Source organism: Dasypus novemcinctus, chromosome 17 (genome assembly GCF_030445035.2).
Source record: "Dasypus novemcinctus isolate mDasNov1 chromosome 17, mDasNov1.1.hap2, whole genome shotgun sequence".
Classification (NCBI taxonomy): domain Eukaryota; kingdom Metazoa; phylum Chordata; class Mammalia; order Cingulata; family Dasypodidae; genus Dasypus; species Dasypus novemcinctus.
This window is the reverse complement of record NC_080689.1, coordinates 1,065,526-1,073,921: the sequence shown is the minus strand read 5'-3', so window position 1 is coordinate 1,073,921 and position 8,396 is coordinate 1,065,526.

Below are 8,396 nucleotides of genomic sequence, written 5' to 3'. Positions count from 1 at the left end.
TCAAGCTATTGTTGAAAGATGCCATCATACTCTCAAGACTATGCTTTAAAAAAAAAAGGGGGAGATGATGGTATGATATCACCTAAAGATCAATTGGCTAAAGCTTTATTTACCTCAAATTTTCTTAACGTTTATGATTCTATGACACCAGCTGAATGTCATTTTGGACATTCTCAAAAATCCACAGAAATTGCAGAATCTGAGAATCAACCAGTATTTTGGAAAGATGTTTTAAGTAATGAATGGAAGAAAGGCAGGGTTAAAGTATGGGGGCGAGGCTATGCTCTTATTTCAGAAAATGGAGAATTAATCTGGCTTCCGGCAAAAAGGATTAAACCTAGGATTGAAGAAGTGGAGTCTTCTACACATATGGATCCTACTGATAGTGAGTGAAACCAGCAATGGTAATGGTAATTACACATATTGGGCTTATATCCCTAATCCCCCATTACTTCGAGTGTTAACCTGGAAAGATCCTTCTTTTCCTGTCTATTTGAATAAAACTATTATATTTCCTGGACCCGTGGATGATAGGTTACCACTTAAGCCACGAGAAGAAGGACAAAAGATTTATAATCTCCTTCTTCCATTTGATTTCCGACCTCTTTGCATTGGCAATCGCCCACCATGTATGGCTGTGAAAAATAGAATTATGATCAATTTTAGCCATAATAATACTAAATCTTTGGTAACTTTATTCCCATCCTATCAATACCAAGAATATAAGTATCCAAGTTATAGTTGTCCTAAGAAGAATGCTGGTGATATGCAAAGATGGTATGAATGCCATATGGGAAGAGGATCTGTCGTTTTTAATGATTCCTATGGAATAGTTTGGGAAAGTGCCCCTATGGGGAATCCCAACAAATATAAGGGCAGATTTATTTGGTATGGTATAAATAGCATGGGACAACAAATTAGTAATATGCAGTATCCCTTTCATGAATCCCTTGAATTAGATGAAAAAATAATTTTTACCAAAAATAATAGTGATTGGAAAAATATAGGGAAATGGGTTCCTTTTCCATGGTGCAATAGCACTGGAGTCCATGATCAAAAACAAATATGGAAAGTCTTCTTAGGAGTGGTATCTACTTCTGAATGGAAAGATAATAAAAGTATGGATGGACAATATTCACAATTAGATCAAATTCATCATTTTCAATTATGTGTCAGAGATCCATATGTGTTTGTGGTAGGGAAGGCTACCATTACTGAAAATGCTTTGTTCTATAAGGATGGCGCTTTGTATACTTGCTTGTCTGAGAATATTTTACAGAATGGAGATATTATCACCATGGCTCGCCGAAGACGAGGAGTGTGGATCCCAGTGAAAATGAATCAGATGTAGCAGTCATCTCCTGAGAGTCATCTTCTTTTCCATCTGGCTCAAAGACTGTTGAAACGATCTAAGAGATTTTTGGGACTTCTCATAGCTGGCATTCTTGGCCTCATTGGTGTCATCACTGCTGCTGCCACTGCTGCTGTTGCATTGCATGAGACGGTGCAGACACAGCAATACGTGCATGATTGGCACAAGAATGCAAGTGACTTATGGCATAGTCAAGAGCACATTGATGAAGGACTTAATAACAGAGTTAGTGGTTTGGAATCTGCTGTTTTACACTTAGGAGATCAAGTTTATAATTTGAATTTGTTAAGAGGATTGAAATGTGATTGGAATGAAAGTAATTTTTGTATTACTCCTTTGGATTATAACATTTCTATGTTTCAATGGAATAAGATCAGAAATCATTTGTTAGGACACAAAGGAAATATGTCATTAGAAATTGAGGAATTACAGAAAAAGATTTTAGAAATGTCTCATAATCAGATATACGTAGATAGTGATAAGGACATCTTTAATGATTCGATTTCACATTTGAATAAGTTTAATCCTGTTGATTGGTGGAAATCTCAACATTTCTTATCTGCCTTAGGAATAGGGATATGTGTATTAATCCTGGTGCTCATGGTTGTCGCTTGCCTGGGAAAAGGTGTTTGCCAGAGATTGCACCGTGTGGACACCATGGGACAAGCAAACAACATAGTACTTGCTAAAACTCTACAATAGTACCCCGAAGTCAGTGCGCTTGGCTGGTAGTCAGTGACGGGCAACTTGGCTAGCCTTTCAGTCAACCTAAGACAGGGACGTGGCCTTTCGCTGCCACACTTCCCCATGACGGGTAAGGCTGATTGCGCGTAGCCTCTACCTAAGACAGGCACAGTCACCCTGACTAAAACAAAAAGGGGGAAATGTGGGAAACAAAGGCATGTTGTTTCCATGGAAGCAAGTTACTTCTTTGACCACTGAGTCAAGCTGTCCCTTATGATTATCGGTGCGGAGCACAATCTTGGCTGCGTCAGCACAACAGCAGGCAAAACAATACCTAGAACAGAACAACCTGGGTAACAGGATTTATGGTTACTGATTCTTATAATAATAGTTCCAGTAAAGTTTGTTGGGTTTTCATCAATCACTAGTTAATATAGAATGAGGTAAGGGTAATAGGTAACTTGATTTTGTGCTGAATGTCACGTATATTAGGGGTATATATACTAGCCCCTCGACTCAATAAAGTTGTCTGATGAGCTTGAGAAATCAATGCTCTCAGATCCCCTGAACCCAATCTTTCTTTGTCTTTCATTACCGATACCTCGGGTCACCGACCAAGACTCCGACACCCTGACACAGATACAATACGAAATATCATCAGTAGGATCATTCATCTCACTAACAGCACTTTGCAACAAAACGAGAAGTATCATCAGTGGAATTAACACCTACTAACATCGATGGACTTCATGGACGCCCACTCTCACAGCAAACATTCGAAGAAGCTGCCTTCATAAAAGTATGACCAAGAAAGGAAGGAATTGAACCCCCAAAAACCGGTTTCAAGCCAGTTCCACAGCCTCTATGGCTTTCTCTCCATAAGGTATTAATAAAATAATTATATAACTTTGTCAAAGTTAGATTACAGGTTAAAGCCCTTTATACCTTTATGCCTTACCCACTCCAACTAGGATTTCAAGATGCCTCATCACCAATTATAGAAGAATTATTACACTTTCATGATATACACTTATAATCATTTTCCTGATTAGCTCACTAGTTTTATATATCATTACACTTATAGTAACAACAAAACTTACCCATAAATGCACAATAGATGCTCAAGAAGTAGAAACAGTATGAACTATTTTACCTGCCATTATCCTAATTCTAATTGCACTACCTTTATTACGAATCCTGTATATGACGGATGAAATTAACAACCAACTACTAACCATTAAGCAATAGGTCACCAATGATACTGAAGTTATGAATATTCAGATTACGAAGACTTAAACTTTGATTCTTATATGATTCCAACAACAGATTTAAAACCAGGAGAACTACGCCTACTAGAAGTTGATAATCGAGTTGTTTAACCAATAGAACTTTCAATCCATATACTAATTTCATCTGAAGACGTCCTCCATTCATGAGCCGTACCATCCCTAGGACTAAAAACAGACACAATCCCAGCACGTCTGAATCAAGCCACATTAACAGCTACTCGCCCAGGCTACACTGTGGTCAATGTTCAGGAATCTGTGGAGCAAACCATAGCTTCATGCCTATCGCCCTGGAGTTAGTTCCCCTAAAACATTTTAAAAACTGATCAATAGCAATACTTTAAACTCCTGGAGATGCTATAACAGCATTAACCTTTTAAGTTAAAGACTGAGAGGGTAATAAATCTCTCCTCAATGAAATGCCTCAACTAGACACATCCACATGATTTATCACAATTATCTGTATACTACTATCATTATTTATTCTAATACAATTAAAGTTTACCAAACACAGCACATTCTCACTACCACAACCAATAACAACAGAAAAACTAAAACACTTAACCCCCTGAGAAACAAGATGAACAAAAATCTATTTGCCCATTTGCTATGCCTACTATAATAGGCCTACCAATGATAACACTAATTATTATATTCCCAAGCATTCTATTTCTTCACCTAAACATATAAGAACTAAATTGTATCAATTAAACAATGATTAATTAATAACATCATAATGAATATTCACAATAATAAAGGGCGTATATGAGCACTCATACTAATCTCATTTATTACTTTCATTGGTACAACAAACCCACTAGGTGTATTACCAAATACATCTACCCCTACTACCCAGCTTTGCATAAATTTAGGAATAGCTATTCCCCTATGCGCAGGCACAGTAGTTAACAGGATTTCGTCAGAAAACAAAAGCATCACTAGCCCACATCTTAATCACAAGGTACACCAATTCCCTTGATCCCTATACTAATTATCATTGAAATTATACCTATACTTGATCCCTATACTAATTATCATTCAACCAATAGCTTTAGCAGTTGGACTTATAGCAAACATCACAGCAGCCACCTTTTAATTCACCTAATCAGAGATGCCACACTCGCATTGATATCAATTAGCCCAACCACAGCCTCAATTACATTTATCATTCTAGTTCTACTAACCATTTCAGAATTTGCAGTAGCCCTTATTCAAGCATACGTATTCACCCTACTAGTGAGCCTATATTTACATGATAATACTTAATGACCCACCAGCCACGTGCTCATCACATAGTCAGCCCTAGCCCTTGACCATTAACAGGGCACCATCAGCCCTTTTGGTGACATCAGGGCAGTAATATGACTCCACTTAAACTCTGCACTAGGACTACTATTAGGCCTAACCAATTTCCTAGCAATGTGCCAATGATGACGAGATGTTATCTGAGAACGTACATTCCAAGGCCACCCTCCAACTATTGTACAAAAAGGCTTATGATACGGAATAATCCAATTCATTGTTTTAGAAGTTTTCTTTTTTGCAGGCTTCTTCTGAGCCTTTTACCTCTCCAGCTTAGCACCAACGCCAGAATTAGGAGGCTGCTGACCACCGACAGGAGTTAATCCACTAAATCTCCTGGAAGCACCTCTTCTAAATGTCTCTTCTTGCCTGAGGAGTATCAATCACTTGAGCCCACCACAGCGTAACAGAAGGACATTGAAAACACATACTCCAAGCCCTATTTGTTACCATTGCCTCAGGAGTATATTTCACCGCATTACAAGCCTCAGAATATTATGAAGCACCATTTACAATTTCTGATGGTATTTATAGCTCTACATTCTTCGTAGCCACTGGATTTCATGGACTACACGCAATTATCGGCTCATCATTCCTAACTGTCTGCTTTACACGACAATTAAAATTCCACTCACATCTAGCCACCACTTGGATTGGAAGCAGCCGCCTGGTACTGACACTCTGTAGATGTGGTCTGACTTTTCCTTTACGTCTCTATTGATGAGGAGCATGATCCCTCAGTATTAACTAGTACAACTGACTTCCAATCAATTAGTTTCGGTCCAAATCCAAAATAGAACAATAAACATTATTATTACTTTGTTAACACATCATTAGCCTCTTTACTAGTCTTAATTGCATTCTGACTGCCCCAGCTAAATCTATACAGAAAAATCAACCCCATATGAATGTGGATTTGACCCAATAGGATCAGCTCACTTTCCCTTCTTTATGAAATTTTTCTTGGCAGCTATCACATTCCTATTATTTGATATAGAAATTGCACTTCTGCTTCTACTGCCATGAGCCACACAAGCAAACAACCTCACATTTAAGTAGATTGATGCATGTGGTAGCTATGAAGTAAATCATAGTCTATTGAGTTGAAATCAATTATTTTGTATTAAACTAGCTATCATATTCATTTCATTCTAATCCTTTTTGTAGTCATTCGTAGGCTAATCCTAGTGCTAGAAGTAGAATTAGTAAGGCTGTGGTTCGTTCATAGTCGGTATTGGCTAGGCAGAATAATATAGATGACCTCTGGGTCAGTTTTGATTAGATGGTTTCTCTCATTATGGGTTGCATTTTCCTGCTTCTTTATATGCCTGATAATCTTTGGATACCAGACATTTGGAATTTCACCTCATTGAATACCAAATATTTGTATTTCCACGCATATTCTTAAGCTTTGTTCAGGGATGCATTCGAAGTATTTGGAAAGTTTGACCCTTTTGAGTCTTGTTTTTAAGATTTATTAGGTGGAACCAGAGTAGCATTCACTCTAGGGGTTTTCCTCACTCCTGAGATAGGACACTTCTGAATACTCCCCAGTGTCCTGTGGCTTATGCAGTTTTCCAACCCGGCTGGTGGGAACACACTATTCTTTCTAATCCTCTTGCAAGTTCCTTTCCTTGAGTGGGACTCGCAGCAGGTGTTTCAACTGTCTCCTGTGTGGTACTTCCTCTTGCAAACTTTGGCTGCCTTGGTTTCTCTGGACTCATCTCAAAGTCCTCAACTCTGGGAGGCTGTTGAGAGCTCCTCCTGGGTTTCCCTTTTCCGTGCCATGGCCTGGAAAGTTTCCAAGTTAATAAACTGGGTCAATTGTAGGCCACCCCTTGTTTCCTGCCACTCAGTGATCATTCCTTCATTGCCTGATGAAGTGTCCAGGGTCTCAAAAGCCATTTTTTCCTCATATTTTGTCTATATCTTGGTTGTTCCAGGTGGGAGGATCAATTTGGTCCGTTACTCCATTTGCCCAGAACTGGAAGTCTCTGGTAACATTTTTACATTAAGAAAAAATATATATATTCCCCAGGAAAGGAGTACTTGATAAAAAGGGTATATATTAAGTGCGAAGTACTAATATCCCCCAGAAAGATACACTTTTGTGAGGATATTTCTACAAGGATGCTCACTGCAGCATTTTATTTTTGGGCAGCATACTTCTTAAAAAGTCCAAACCCGGAAACCCACAAAGGTTCCCCAGCAGCGGGATGCTCGGGGACCACCCCTGCCCACCCCAGGGGGAAGGCATCTATTACAGCCAAGAGCAGACTACTTTGAGTGCTGTGGCTCTGTAAGATTTCTTAAAACCAGGTATTATTAGCTCTTTTAAATTTGTCCTATTGACATATTGATTTTGACTATTGTAGATCCTTTACATTTCCATATGAATTTTGGAGCAGCTTGCCCCTTTCTACAAGAAAACCTGGGGGGATTTTAATAGAAATTGCCATGAACCTACAAACCAATTTAGGAAAAACTGTCATCTTAACAATAGTCTTATGCCCCATGAACAAGGCCTATTTCTCCAATTTTTAAAACTCTCTCAGCAATGTTTTGTAGTTTTCAATTTATAAATCTTGCACATATTTTGTCAAATTTATCCCTAAATATTTTATATTTTTTACAGTATTGTGAATGGTATTGACTTTTAAATTTCAATTTTTGGTGCTAATATTATATACAATCTAAGTTTGTATCAGTATAGAGAAAGGAGCTCTATGTCAAACTATTACTGTTGGTGAGGTGCTTTGTGGCGATGGCTGAGTAAGGTTAACGAGGGAAATTTTACCTTTTCTCTCTGTACAACTGTGATTACGGCTCGATGAAATGAATATGTAATGCTTTTGTCTTTTGAAAGAAAAATTCAATAAAGTAAAAACAGTAATCACACAGAAAGAAATAATACATGTAATAACCATACATTTAAAAAAAAAAAAAGGGCCTAGCAAAATAAGCATCCTTGGAGCAAGGAAGGGGGCAGGGACACGGCACCCAGAGCAGGTCTGACGCAGCCGCATTGGGGAGCGTCGGCACAAGCGGCCACGCAGAATGTGGGCTCTGCCGGTCGGTCGTGCGCCTTAGAGCTAAGGACAGAGTCAGAAACGGCAGGGCCAGAACGGAGCAGACCAACAGCGACATCCCACCAGGGAGGGGGCAGGCTGACCCAGCGTGCTGGGCCCGGCGGAGAGCAGGGCGAGGGCATCTGCAGCGAAAGGCATCTTCACAAGGTCTAATCTATGATGGCTCACACCCACGGGGACATGGATGAAGGACGCATCTAAACTGGGCCACACAATTCGACATGCAAATTACTAACCCACATGGAAGGGTGGCTCAGGCAAGATGTGGGTTTACCCGTGTGGCTGTGGGGAGGGAGAGGACTGCAGGGCAGGGGTCAAGCACATGGTGCCCGAATTGGAGCATTCACAGGCGGCAGGTGGGGGCCGCAGCGATGATGGAGATGGGAACTGGTTAAATAAGTAAATATGTTAAGGACACGAGAGCCAGGGTTCTGTCAGGTCAGACCCACCCTGGATAATTTCCCTTTTGATTAATTCGAAACCAACTGACTTGCAACCTTAGTTACACTAAAAGATGAAATTCCTTCACCTTTACAGTGTAAACCACAGGAGAGACAGGCGACATCTCCACAGTAACGCCCACGCTCCAGTGACGGGGACTCCTCAGGGTGTGCCCAGAGGAGAGGACTCCTCAGAACTGCACAGGGAGGACAGGAGCCGCCC